Below are 15,597 nucleotides of genomic sequence, written 5' to 3'. Positions count from 1 at the left end.
CATGCCTAATGAAACATTTTAGTGATGAATGATTTGTGACATCATTTTACAACACGAGTATTAGAATATGTATTGGAATAAATACCTACCAACAGATGTGTATTTTGTACTGATTTAAATGATTTTGTCATTGTGCCAAAATAAATATAAATTCTAGCCATGTGGCTCAGTTGGTAGAGCATGGTGCTTGCAACAGCAAGCTCGTGGGTTCAATTCCTACAGGGGAACAGTACAAAAAAAGCATTAAGTACAAAAAGGTGTGCACTCACTGTGAGTCACTCTGGATAAGAGTGTCTGCTTAATGATTAAAATGTAAATATTTATTTTGCTAAAGTATTCAATGTTTGAGTGATCGGCAAAAATGTCAAGCATCCAATACAGATAAAAACCTGTTACTTCTCAATAAGATATACACTACATGTATTGGGACACCTGCTCGTCAACCATCTCATTCCAAAATCATGGGCATTAATATGGAGTTGGTCCCCCCTTTGCTGCTATAACAGCCTCCACTCTTCTGGGAAGGCTTTCTACTAGAGGTTGGAACATTACTGCTGGGACTTGCTTCCATTCAGCCACAAGAGCATTAGTGAGGTCGGCTATGATGTTGGGTGATTAGGCCTGGCTTGCAGCGGCGTCCCAATTATCCCTAAGGTGTTCGATGGGGTTCAGGTCAGGGCTATGTGCAGGCCAGTCAAGTTCTTCCACACCGATCTTGACAAACTATTTCTGTATGGACTCACTTTGTGCACAGGGGAATTGTCATACTGAACCAGGAAAGGGCCTTCCCCAAACTGTTGCCACAGAGTTGTAAGCACAGAATCATCAAGAATGTTATTGTATGCTGTAGCGGTAAGATGCCTTTCAATGGTACTAAGGGAACTAGCCAGAACCATATAAACAGCCCTAGACCATTATTCATCCTCCACGGAACTATACAGTTGGCACTATGCATTGGGGCAGGTAGCATTTTCCTGGATCCGTCAAACCCAGATTCGTTCGACGGACTGCCAGATGGTTAGATGGAGAAGCGTTCACTCCAGAGAATGCGTTTCCACTGCTCCAGAGTCCAATGGCGATGAGCTTTAAACCACTCAGCCAACGCTTGGCATTGCACATGGTGATCTTTGGCTTGTGTACTGTTGCTCGGCCATGGAAACCCATTTCATGAAGCTCCCGAAGAACAGTTCTTGTGCTGACTTTCCATTCTGTGAGCTTGTGTGGCCTACCACTTCGCGGCTGATCCGTTGTTGCTCCTATGTTTCCACTTCACAATAACAGCACTTACAGTTGACCGGGGCAGCGCTAGCACTACATAAATTTTACAAACTGACGGTGCCACGTTGAAAGTCACTGAGCGTTTCAATAAGGCCATTCTACCGCCAATGTTTCCTATGGAGATTGCACGGCATTGTGCTCGATTTTATAATCCAGCTATGGGTGTGGCTGAAATAACAAAATCCAATTGAAGGGGTGTCCACATACCTTTATACATACAGCGCATTTGGAAAGTATTCAGACGTCTACATTTTCTTACGTTACAGCCTTACTAAAATGTATTAAATATTTCCCCTCCTCATCAATCTACACACAATACCCTAATGACAAAGAAAAAACAGGTTTATATACATTTTTACAAATGTAATGAAAAAAAAAACTGAGATAACACATTTACATAAGTATCAGACCCTTTACTCAGTACTTTGTTGAAGCACCTTTGGCAGCGATTACAGCCTTGAGTCTTCTTGGGTGTGATGCTACAAGCTTGGCACACCTGCATTTGGGGAGTTTCTCACATCTTCTTGCAGATCCTCTCAAGCTCTGTCAGGTTGGATGGGGATCATTGCTACACTGGTATTTTCAGGTCTCTCCAGAGATGTTAAATCAGGTTCAAGTCTGGGCTCTGGCTGAGCCACTCAAGGACATTCAGAGACTTGTCCCGAAGCCACTCCTGTGTTGTCTTGCTGTGTGCTTAGGGTTGTTGTCCTGTTGGAAGGTGGACCTTCGCCCCAGTCTGAGGTCCTGAGCACTCTGGATCAGGTTTCATCAAGGATCTCTCTGTACTTTGCACCGTTCATCTAGCATTGATGCTGACTAGTCTCCCAGTCCCTGCCGCTGAAAAACATCCCACAGCATGATGCTGTCACCACCATGCTTCACGTAGGGATTGTGCCAGGTTTCCTCCAGACATGACGCTTGTCATTCAGGCCAAAGAGTTCAATCTTGGTTTCTCAGACCAGAGAACTTGTTCTCATGGTCTGAGACTGTTTAGGTGGCTTTTGGCAAACTCAAGCTGGCTGTCATGTGCCTTTTACTGAGGAATGGCTTTCATCTGGCCACTCTACCATAAAGGCCCTATTGGTGGAGTGCTGCAGAGATGGTGTCCTTCTGGAAGGTTCCTCATATCCACAGAGTTCTGTCAGAGTGACCATCGGGTCTTGGTCACCTCCCTGACCAAGACCCTTCTCCCCTGATTGCTCTGTTTGGCGGTGGCCATCTCTAGTAGGAGTCTTGGTGCTTCCAAACGTCTTCCATTTAAGAATAATGGAGGCCACTGTGTTCTTGGGGACCTTCATATTGCAGAATTTTTTTGGTAACCTCCCCAGATCTGTGCCTCGACACAATCCTGTCTCGGAGCTCTTGGACAATTCCTTCGACCTCATGGCTTGGTTTTTGCTCTGATATGCATTACACTGTAGGACCTTATATAGACAGGTGTGTGCCTTTCCAATCATGTCCATTCAATTGAATTTACACAGGTGGACTCCAATCAAGTTGTAGAAACATCTCAAGAATAATCAATGGAAACAGGATGCACGAGCTCAATTTCGAGTCATAGCAAAGGGTCTAATACTTAATGTAAATAAGTAAATTATATTATTTTTATAAATGTGCAAAGATTTCTAAAAACTGTTTTCGCTTTTTCATTATGGGGTTTGTGTGTAGATTGCTGATATTTTATTTTATTTTACCATTTTAGAATAAGGCTGTAACGTAACAAAATGTGGAAAAGGTGAAGGGGTCTGAAAACTTTCCGAAGGCACTGTATACCACACATAAGCATTGAACTGCTTTGTAATGCAGCTACACATGGAAGTTGCATATATTTTCTGTCTGTTTTGAATATACTGTTTCAATATTATATCCAGAATGAGACTGACTTTATTGAGCCACAATATAATAGGTGTCCAAAGTCCAAAATTTGCAACATGTGGTACCTTGCGTAAACCACAACACATTTCCATGGTAACAAACGTTACGGGATTTTTGTGTTTAATGACTAAATATGTATACATTTGACTTAGAATTATAACTAAACAGAATACTACTATGTTACTGTATGGTGAATGAATTTATTATAATCATAATGCTGAAATAATGTGTTCCTTATTAGAAAGAATGGAGTTATCTTCAGACAGGCTGGAATGCTGTGTTCTACAGGACATTCTGTCTCTACCCAGGGAGGGGAGAGACCTTGGGCTGGTTGCAGATTGTTTAAAAGGTGGCAGACAACGTAATGAGGCTGTGAACTGTACTGCCATTGTATCCGAGAGGAGGATGGACATTAAAACCTATGACATCATCTTATTATATAACCTGATGTAAATTATAATATGATCAGTACTCTCGAGAATAAACGCTATTGATTGATTGATTTTAAGACTGGTTTCTATCCATTTTATGCTGATAAGTATCTTACAAATTCTTATGTATGGGCAGAGTGTTTTAATTGGTTGATAAACATAGGAATTAAATTACTTTAACACAAACCATTCGACAAATGCAGGTCAAAGGTCAGGTTTCCTTCTTACCCACATGACTTGGTTCAAAATATACAGGTTAGGACAAGACAATTCTAATATCCCATAACTCTTTAGCAGCTATTCAACAAGCCCCTGATTCCGACCCAAGTTAAACGTGCGGAAATGGAACGTTATTCCCTTTTTCACTAAAGAAATAACACCATCCTCCTGAACGTAACTTATAAATGGTAAGAGCTATTGATAATAGCTAGGTAAATGAGTAATCCGTTTGGAGAAGGACTTGTAAATACACATAGAAATTGTTTTAGTTCATGTGAAACCAGCATTGGCGACACGCCATTCAAGGCATGCGGGGCAGAACCTGTGTATAAAAAAAAACTATGTTTTGTTTGTTTTTGCCTGTTTTGCATGTTATTTTGGCATTAATATGTGTCATATATCAGTTTGCAAACAATGTAAAAAAATATATAGATATATTTTAAAGCCGCATACAAACATGGTCTCTTTTTTGATTTCTTGACTAAGGCAGCTTCACAAATGCAGGTGTTTCTGCCTAGCTCAGTGCTTTCTGTGTTGGTGGTAAAGCCAGCGGAAAATACGGAGTGTAGGTGTTGGTAATGTTTCTAGTTGCGCCGTGATTGGCTCAGTGTTCTGTCACTCATGGGACACACGTCACCGCAAAATCTACAGGTAGAGCTCAAAAATGCAAGCCCCTTGGGTGCTGCCTTAGACTTACATTAGAAGTTCCCATCTAAGAAGGCTCAAGGACATTGACCACAGATAAATGGACATCAAACATGTTATATCTACGTAGTATGCAGATGACATGGACTGATCATGTCAACATCATACAGTGGTTCCTCAACTAAAAGTTTTGAGATTATGCTGCGGGAGGTAATTTGTGGTTTAGTACGGTACCCTGGTCACTGCTTCCTCACTCCAGACCAGCAACAGGGGGAGTTAGAGCACTGATTATGCTTTTGGGTCCCAAGGCGCTACTGTGTCTCTAACTGACATGAATGTGCAACATAAACCAAATAATTGTGCACAACTTCAAAAATGAATTTCAATTAACTGAATGATGGGGATGAAGAAGGTGATTGAATGTTTTATTCTAAGAGAAATAAAAATGTTAAATTATATTCCATGATTTCTTAAGATTATGTGTTGATGAATATAAAAGCAAGTTGTGTCTGCTAAATAATCAAGTTGATGGCAGTGTCATATACCTCGGCACCTCCAAAAGCTGAGTGACTCAGTCATATAGCCTCGGCACCTCCATAAAGCTGAGTGACTCAGTCATATAGCCTCGGCACCTCCATAAAGCTGAGTGACTCAGTCATATAGCCTCGGCACCTACATAAAGCTGGTGACTCAGTCATATAACCTCGGCACCTCCATAAAGCTGAGTGACTCAGTCATATAGCCACGGCACCTACATAAAGCTAAGTGACTCAGTCATATAGCCTCGGACCTACAAAAGCGAGTGACTCAGTCATATAGCCTCGGCACCTACATAAAGCTGAGTGACTCAGTCATATAGCCTCGGCACCTCCATAAAGCTGAGTGACTCAGTCATATAGCCTCGGCACCTACATAAAGCTGAGTGACTCAGTCATATAGCCTCGGCACCTACATAAAGCTGAGTGACTCCGTCATATAGCCTCGGCACCTACTAAAGCTGAGTGACTCAGTCATATGCCTCGGCGCCTCCATAAAGCTGAGTGACTCAGTCATATAGCCTCGGCGCCTCCAATAAGCTGAGTGACTCAGTCATATAGCCTCGGCGCCTCCATAAAGCTGAGTGACTCAGTCATATAGCCTCGGCGCCTCCATAAAGCTGAGTGACTCAGGCATATAGCCTCGGCACCTACATAAAGCTGAGTGACTCAGTCATATAGCCTCGGCCTACATAAAGCTGAGTGACTCAGTCATATAGCCTCGGCACCTCCATAAAGCTGAGTGACTCAGTCATATAGCCTCGGCACCTACATAAAGCTGAGTGACTCAGTCATATAGCCTCGGCACCTACATAAAGCTGAGTGACTCAGTCATATAGCCTCGGCGCCTACATAAAGCTGAGTGACTCAGTCATATAGCCTCGGCGCCTCCATAAAGCTGAGTGACTCAGTCATATAGCCTCGGCGCCTCCATAAAGTGAGTGATCAGTCATATAGCCTCGGCGCCTACATAAAGCTGAGTGACTCAGTCATATAGCCTCGGCGCCTCCATAAAGCTGAGTGACTCAGTCATATAGCCTCGCGCCTCCATAAAGCTGAGTGACTCAGTCATATAGCCTCGGCGCTCATAAAGCTGAGTGACTCAGTCCTATAGCCTCGGCGCCTCATAAAGCGAGTGACTCAGTCATATAGCCTCGGCGCCTCCATAAAGCTGAGTGACTCAGGCATATAGCTCGCGCCTCCCTAAAGCTGAGTGACTCAGTCATATAGCCTCGGCGCCTCCATAAAGCTGAGTGACTCAGTCATATAGCCTCGGCGCCTCCATAAAGCTGAGTGACTCAGTCATATAGCATCGGCGCCTCCATAAAGCTGAGTGACTCTGTCATATAGCCTCGCACCTCCATAAAGCTGAGTGACTCAGTCATATAGCCGGCACCTCCATAAAGTGAGTGACTCACTCATATAGGCTCGGCACCTCCATAAAGCTGAGTGACTCAGTCATATAGCCTCGGCACCTCCATAAAGCTGAGTGACTCAGTCATATAGCCTCGGCACCTCCATAAAGCTGAGTGACTCAGTCATATAGCCTCGGCACCTCCATAAAGCTGAGTGACTCACTCATTCATGGCTTTAGTCAAAATAAATAAGTAGCAACATTCTTTCTGATAGTCTTTAATAAAGAAATGTTTTGATTATCCTGACCTGGACACCATGTATTATAATAGTCCATTATGGGCTATTAGCAGGACATAGACTCACCATGTATTATAATAGTCCATTATGGGCTATTAGCAGGACAATAGACTGTTACGGCGTTCCTCCTCCTCTTCATCCGAAGAGGAGGAGCAGGGATTGAACCAAGGTGCAGCGCGTTGGAATGACATAATGAATATTTATTAAACAAGAACAAAACGGACTATACTTGAAATGAATACAAAATAACAAAACGAATGTAGACAGACTAGAACGACGAACTTACATAACACACGAGAACGAACGAACAAGTACTTACTACAAAACAAAACAAAACGACGAACGAACGAAACAGTCCCGTATGGTGCAAACATTACACAGACCCAGGAGACAACCACCCACGACAAACAATGTGAAAACACCTACCTTAATATGATTTCTCATCAGAGGAGATGAAAACCACTGCCTTAATTGAGAACCATATTAGGTACCCAAACCAACATAGAAACAGAAAACATAGACTGCCCACCCAAACTCACGTCCTGACCAGCTAAACACATACAAAAAACTAACAGAAAACAGGTCAGGAACGTGACATAACCCCCCCCCTCAAGGTGCGTACTCCGAACGCACCACCAAAAGTCTAGGGGAGGGTCCGGGTGGGCATCTGACCACGGTGTGGCTCAGGCTCAGGGCGAGGTCCCCACCCCACATAGTCAATCCCAGCTTACGTCTCCCCCTTAGAATGACCACCCTCTTTCTCCACCCACCTAATATAAGGGGCAACACCAAGATAAGGGACAGCTCCGGGACAAGGTAGCTCAGGACAGCGAGGTAGGTCGGGATAGAGAGTAGGGCTCAGGATAGAGAGATACTCAGGATAGAGAGATAGCTCGGTAGAGGGGCAACTCCGGACTGAAGGGCAGCTCGGACAGAAAGACAGCTCTGGACTGAGGGGCAGTTTGGATTACTAGCCGCTTAGGGCTGAGGGGCAGCTCATGGCTGACTGACGGCTCTGGACGCTCATGGCAGGCTGACGGCTCTGGACGCTCATGGCAGGCTGACGGCTCTGGACGCTCATGGCAGGCTGACGGCTCTGGCGCTCATGGCAGGCTGACGGCTCTGAGCTCATGGCAGGCTGACGGCTCTGGACGCTCATGGCAGGCTGACGGCTCTAGACGCTCATGGCTCGCTAACAGCTCTGGACGCTCATGGCTCACTGGCGGCTCTGGCAGATCCTGTCTGGCTGGCGGCTCTGGCAGATCCTGTCGGTTGGCGGCTCTGGCAGATCCTGTCTGGTTGGCGGCTCTGCATCCTGTCGGTTGGCGGCTCTGGCAGATCCTGTCTGGTTGGCGGCTCTGGCAGATCCTGTCTGGTTGGCGGCTCTGGCAGATCCTGTCTGGTTGGCGGCTCTGGCAGATCCTGTCTGGTTGGCGGCTCTGGCAGATCCTGTCTGACGAATGGCTCTAGCGGCTCCTGACTGACTAGCGCTCTGACGGCTCGGGACAGACGGGCGGCTCTAATGGCTCGGGACAGACGGATGGCTCAGACGGCACTGGGCAGACGGATGGCTCAGATGGCGCTGGGGAGACGGATGGCTCAGATGGCGCTGGGGAGACGGATGGCTCAGATGGCGCTGGGGAGACGGATGGCTCAGATGGCGGTGGGAGACGGATGGCTCAGATGGCGCTGGGGAGACAGATGGCTCTGGCCGGATAAGGCGCACTGTAGACCTGGTGCGTGGTGCCGGAACTGGAGGCACCGGGCTAAGGACACGCACCTTCATGCTAGTGCCGGAGCAGGGACAGGGCACACTGGACTCTCAAAGCGTACTCTGTGCCTGGTGCGTGGTACCGGCACTGGTGGCACGGGCTGAGTGCACGCACATCAGGACTAGTACGGGGAGAAGTAACAGTGTGTACAGGACTCAGGAGACGCACAGGTGGCTTAGTGCGTGGTGCCGGAACTGGAGGCACTGGGCTGGAGACACGCACCACAGTGGAGAGTGCGTGGAGGAGGAACAGGGCTCTGAAGACGCACTGGAAGCCTGGTGCGTGGTGTAGGCACTTTTGTACTAGGCTGGGGCGGGGAGGTGGCGCCGGAAATAACGGACCGTGCAGGCGTACTGGCTCCCTGACATTGAGCCTGCCAACCTTACCTGGTTGAATGCTCCCCGTCGCCCGACCAGTGCGGGGAGGTGGGAATAACCCGCACCGAGCTAGTGAGCGAACCGGGGACACCATGCGTAAGGCTGGTGCCAGTAAGCCGGCCCGGGAGACGCACTGGAGACCAGACACGTTGACCGGCCTCATGCACCTTGCTCAATACCCAATCTAGCCCTACCAGTGCGGGGAGGTGGAATAACCCGCACCGGGCTATGCACACGTACAGGGACACCGTGCGTCTACTGCATAACACGGTGTCTGCCCGTACTCCCGCTCTCCACGGTAAGCCTGGGAAGTGGGCGCAGGTCTCCTACCTGCCCTAGGCCCACTACCTCTTAGCTCTTCATCCGAAGAGGAGGAGCAGGGATTGAACCAAGGTGCAGCGCGTTGAAATGACATACTGAAGTTTATTAACAAGAACAAAACGAACTATACTTGAAATGATACAAAATAACAAAACGAATGTAGACAGACTAGAACGACAAACTTACATGAAACACGAAGAACGAACGAACAAGTACTTACTACAAAACAAAACAAAACGACGAACGAACGAAACAGTCCCGTATGGTGCAAACATATACACAGACACAGGAGACAACCACCCACGACAAACAATGTGAAAACACCTACCTTAATATGATTCTCAATCAGAGGAGATGAAAACCACCTGCCTCTAATTGAGAACCATATTAGGTACCCAAACCAACATAGAAACAGAAAACATAGACTGCCCACCCAAACTCACGTCCTGACCAGCTAACACATACAAAAAACAACAGAAAACAGGTCAGGAACGTGACATAGACTCACCATGTATATAATAGTCCATTATGGCTATTAGCAGGACAATAGACTCACCATGTATTATAATAGTCCATTATGGGTATTAGCAGGACAATAGACTCTTGCCAACACCCCTCTGTATTTTGATACTTTGTGCAAGGCAAATGATCAGCATTAAAAACTTCCTGGATGGGGCCTCCCGAGTGGAACAGCTGTCTAGACACTGCAATGCAGTGCAAACTGCGTTGCTACAGATGCTAGTTCGATATCCATGCCGGCCGCGACCGGGAGACCATGAGTAATGCACAATTGGCCCAGTGTCGTCCGGGTTAAAGGGGGGTTTGGCGGCTGGGATGTCCTTGTCCAAAAACCAACAAATGGAGAAAACCTACACCAGTCGAGCAATTCATTTCAACAATAATATTCATTTAATTTGACTTTACAAACAACAAGAGGGCTTAATTGGAGTCTGTCACTTCCGAGCCTAGACCTATATCAAATAAGTTAACCGGCTGAGGTAGGCTATGAGGCTTAACATCCTTAACAGCCTAATAGAAGTAGGATTTTTTTTATTAGACCTACTACAGTTGCAAACTGGTCAAAAATGTAGCATCCTACATAAAACAATTATTTAAATAAAAAAGGCTGTCTGTGTCAGGATTAGCCTGCTCTTGTAACGACAGAACAAAACAGAAACACACTGTCATCTGGAGATGTAATATCCCGGACAACTTCTCACAATAATATTAGAATTTACTAAATACAGTCAGATAGGCCACTAAGTTACTGACTCAATGAGAAAGTTGCATTTCCCATCGGACACAATTGGTGGATGTCAAGTTTGATGGATGGATGGATCTTATTTTGATGTGCAGGCAGTCCTCGATTGACTTATGTGGAAGGCGGTTCTGTCGTGAGTCTAATTGCACTCATAGAGGAAAAAGAGGACTCACAGGTGTAAGTCGATCCAAACATTGTTAGGAAATAAAATGCAAGTATCTTATTGTGGCTGTATTACTCTGAGCATGCCACCCAAAACGCACACAAGGACTCGGCAGTTTGGGGAAGGCCCTTTCCTGTTTCAGCATGACAATGCCCCCGTGCACAAAGCGAGGTCCATACAGAAATGGTTTGTCAAGATCGGTGTGGAAGAACTTGACTGACCTGCACAGAGCCTGACCTCAACCCCACCAAACACCTTTGGAATGAATGGAACGCCAGCTGCGAGCCAGGCCTAATCGCCCAACATCAGTGCCCACTCGTATTAATGATTTTGTGGCTGAATGGAAAAACAAGTCCCCACAGCAATGTTACAACATCTAGTAGAACGCCTTCCCAGAAGAGTGGAGGCTGTTATGACAGATAAGGGGAGACCAACTCCATATTAATGCTCATGATTTTGGAATGAGATGTTCGACGAGCAGGTGTCCACATACTTTTGGTCATGTAGTATAAATTGTTCCTGATGGGCGCTAGTATTAGTGTATCATATTAGACTAACGTTGAGCAATAGTTTGGGACATGTAGCCTATTTGAATCATTATGAAACTCAGACCACACATAGCAGGCTAAACCTGGAGCCATACAAGCTAGAACGCCACTGTGCCTGGCGCACGGTTACAACGACCAGACCGTACAGTTCCATGATTAGTGAGAGTTAGGGTAGATTTAAAGGATTACGTTCAACCCCTATTATACACTTCTTTCCACTTCCAATATTTCATGGATTGAACTTGAATATGACAACTTTCAGGTTGAACTAAACCGCGTATTTTTTATTCAGTAATAATTATTTTCCGTGAGGCTCTCCAAACCGTTTTTTTAGGATTCATACATACTTTCCCAAAAATGTGCCTAAATAATCTACAAGATCAGAGTATTTCTTTGTTACCATTTGGTGCTGAAACGGATGCTAAGACACATAGATGACATCCTTTCATGATCCCTATTTTCGGAACCCGTTGTCACGATCGTGTGGAGGATTGACGGACCAAACGCAGCATTAGGAAAATAAGCCATCTTCCTTTTTTTGAAGAAGGAGAACCAAAAACAAAACACTATTACAAAACTAACAAAACAAACAAACGACCGTGAAGCTATGAACGTAGTGCACATACAGGCTACAAACGTTAACATAGACAATTACCCACATCAAACGAAAGCCTATGGCTACCCTAAATATGGCTCCCACAGAGACAACAAATCAGCTGTCTCTAATTGGGAACCCATTCAGGCAACCATAGACTCTCCTAGACAACTACACCAACATAGACACAGCTAGACACATACACTCAACACAAACCCATACACTACACCCAACACCCCCTTTACCATATAACCACCAAAACACGATAAAACACAAACAATCCCCATGTCAAACCTGACCTAACTAAAATAATAAAGAAAACAAAAGATACTAAGGCCCGGGTGTGACATAACCCCCCCTTAAGGTGCGAACTCCGGCGCACCAGCACACAGTCTAGGGGAGGGTCTGGGTGGGCTTCCTTCCACGGTGGCGGCTCCGGCACTGGTCGTGGTCCCCACCCCACACAGTCACTAACCGCCTCCTTAGCTTCCTCCAAATGACCCCCCTCCACATAACCCCACTGAATTAAGGGGCAGTTCCGACTAAGGGGCAGCCGGACTAAGGGGCAGCTCCGGACTAATGGCCAGCTCCGGACTAATGGCCAGCTCCGGACTAAGGGGCAGCACCAGGATAAGGGAGAGCACCAGGATAAGGGGCAGCTCCGGACTGGGGCAGCTCGGACTGGAACGGCAGCTCCGGACTGAGGACGGCAGCTCCGGACTGAGGGACTGCAGTCCGGACTGAGGACTGCAGCTCCGGACTGAGGGACTGCAGCTCCGGACTGAGGGACTGCAGCTCCGGACTGAGGGACTGCAGCTCCGGACTGAGGGACGGCCCATGGCTGGTGACGGACTGGCTGCTCATGGCTGGCTGACGGATCTGGCTGCCATGGCTGGCTGACGATGGCTGCTCATGGCGGCTGACGGATCTGGCTGCTCATGGCTGGCTGACGGATCTGGCTGCTCATGGCTGGCTGACGGATCTGGCTGCTCATGGCTGGCTGACGGATCTGGCTGCTCATGGCTGGTTGGCGGCTCTGGCAGATCCTGTCTGGTTGGCGCTCTGGCAGATCCTGTTGGTTGGCGGCTCTGGCAGATCCTGTCTGACGAATGGCTCTAGCGGCTCCTGACTGACGAACGGCTCTGACGGCTCGGGACAGACGGGCGGCTCTAATGGCTCGGGGCAGACGGATGGCTCAGATGGCGCTGGGTAGACGGATGGCTCAGATGGCGCTGGGTAGACGGATGGCTCAGATGGCGCTGGGTAGACGGATAGCTCAGATGGCGCTTGGCAGACGGGCAGTTCAGGCATCGCTGTGCAGACGGCAGACTCTTGCCGGCTGAGGCGCACTGTAGGCCTGGTGCGTGGACCGGAACTGGTGGTACCGGGCTGGGGACACGCATCTCAGGGCTAGTGCGGGGAGAAGGAACAGGGCATACTGGACCCTGGGAGCGCAAATTAGGCCTAGTGCGTGGTGCCGGAACTGGTGGTACCGGACTGGGGACACGCATTCAGGGCTAGTGCGGGGAGCAGCAACAGGACGCACAGGACTCTGGGGACACACAGGAGGCTTGTTGCGTGGTTTAGGCACTGGTGGTAAAGGGCTGGAGACACGCACCATAGGGCTAGTGCGGGGAGGAGGCACTGGTGGTACTGGGTAGGGGCGGGGAGGTGGCGCCGGAAATACCGGACCGTGCATGCGTACTGGCTCCCTTGAGCACTGAGCCTGCCCAACCCTACCTGGTTGTATGCTCCCCGTCGCCTGACCAGTGCGGGGAGGTGGAATAACCCGCACCGGGCTATGTAGGCGAACCGGGGACACCATGCGTAAGGCTGGTGCCATGTACGCCGGCCCGAGGAGACGCACTGGTGACCAGATGCGTTGGGCCGGCTTCATGACACTACGGCTCAACGCCAATCTAGCCCGGCCGATACGCGGAGCTGGAATGTACCGAACCGGGCTATGCACGCGTACAGGGACACCGTGTGGCTCTACTGCGTAACACGGTGTCTGCCCGTACTCTCGCTCTCCACGGTAAGTACAGGGAGTAGGCGCAGGTTTCCTACCTGACTTCGCCACATCCCTTTAAGGCCCCCCCCAAGAAATTTTTGGGTTGTACTCACGGGCTTCCAGCCTGTTCCGTGCTGCCTCCTCATATCGCCTCCTCTCGCTTTAGCTGCCTCCAGCTCTTCACGAGGAAGGCGATATTCTCCCGGTTGTGCCCAAGGCCCCTTACCATCCAGTATCTCCTCCCATGTCCAGAATCCTGTGTAGGTGGGTCTGTTGCCGCTTACATGGCTTGGTCCTGTATTGGTGGGTAATTCTGTCCCACGGTCAACATGTTTACTGCATCTAACGTTCCTCAATGTCAACATGTTAGCTGCATCTAACGTTCCTCAATGTCAACATGTTGCTCCATCTAACGTTCCTCAATGTCAACATGTTACTGCATTCTAACGTTCCTCAATGTCAACATGTTACTGCCATCTAACGGTTCCTCAATGTCAACATGTTCGCATCTAACGTTCCTCAATGTCAACATGTTCTGCCATCTAACGTTCCTCAATGTCAACATGTTGCTGCATCTAACGTTCCTCAATGTCAACATGTTACTGCATCTAACGTTCCTCAATGTCAACATGTTACTGCATCTAACGTTCCTCAATGTCAACATGTTACTGCATCTAACGTTCCTCAATGTCAACATGTTACTGCATCTAACGTTCCTCAATGTCAAACATGTTTACTGCATCTAACGTTTCCTCAATGTCAACATGTTACTGGCATCTAACGTTCCTCAATGTCAACATGTTACTCATCTAACGTTCCTCAATGTCAACATGTTACTGCATCTAACTGTTCCTCAATGTCAACATGTTACTCCAGTGTCTAACGTTCCTCAATGTCAACATGTTACTGCCATCTAATGTTCCTCAATGTCAACATGTTACTGCCATCTAACGTTCCTCAATGTCAACATGTTACTGCATCTAACGTTCCTCAATGTCAACATGTTACTGCATCTAACGTTCCTCAATGTCAACATGTTGCTCCATCTAATGTTCCTCAATGTCAACATGTTACTGCATCTAATGTTCCTCAATGTCAACATGTTACTGTGTCTAACGTTCCTCAATGTCAACATGTTACTGCATCTAATGTTCCTCAATGTCAACATGTTACTCCATCTAACGTTCCTCAATGTCAACATGTTACTGCATCTAATGTTCCTCAATGTCAACATGTTTCTGCATCTAACGTTCCTCAATGTCAACATGTTGCTCCATCTAACGTTCCTCAATGTCAACATGTTACTGCATCTAACGTTCCTCAATGTCAACATGTTACTGCATCTAACGTTCCTCAATGTCAACATGTTACTGCATCTAACGTTCCTCAATGTCAACATGTTGCTCCATCTAACGTTCCTCGATGTCAACATGTTACTGCATCTAACGTTCCTCAATGTCAACATGTTACTGCATCTAACGTTCCTCAATGTCAACATGTTACTGCATCTAACATTCCTCAATGTCAACATGTTACTGCATCTAACGTTCCTCAATGTCAACATGTTACTGCATCTAACGTTCCTCAATGTCAACATGTTGCTCCATCTAACGTTCCTCAATGTCAACATGTTGCTCCATCTAACGTTCCTCGATGTCAACATGTTACTGCATCTAACATTCCTCAATGTCAACATGTTACTGCATCTAACGTTCCTCAATGTCAACATGTTTCTGCATCTAACGTTCCTCAATGTCAACATGTTGCTCCATCTAACGTTCCTCAATGTCAACATGTTACTGCATCTAACGTTCCTCAATGTCAACATGTTACTGCATCTAACGTTCCTCAATGTCAACATGTTGCTCCATCTAACGTTCCTCAATGTCAACATGTTACTGCATCTAACGTT

This window comes from Salvelinus namaycush, chromosome 36, assembly GCF_016432855.1.
Source record: "Salvelinus namaycush isolate Seneca chromosome 36, SaNama_1.0, whole genome shotgun sequence".
Lineage (NCBI taxonomy): Eukaryota > Metazoa > Chordata > Actinopteri > Salmoniformes > Salmonidae > Salvelinus > Salvelinus namaycush.
This window is presented reverse-complemented; position numbering follows the sequence as displayed.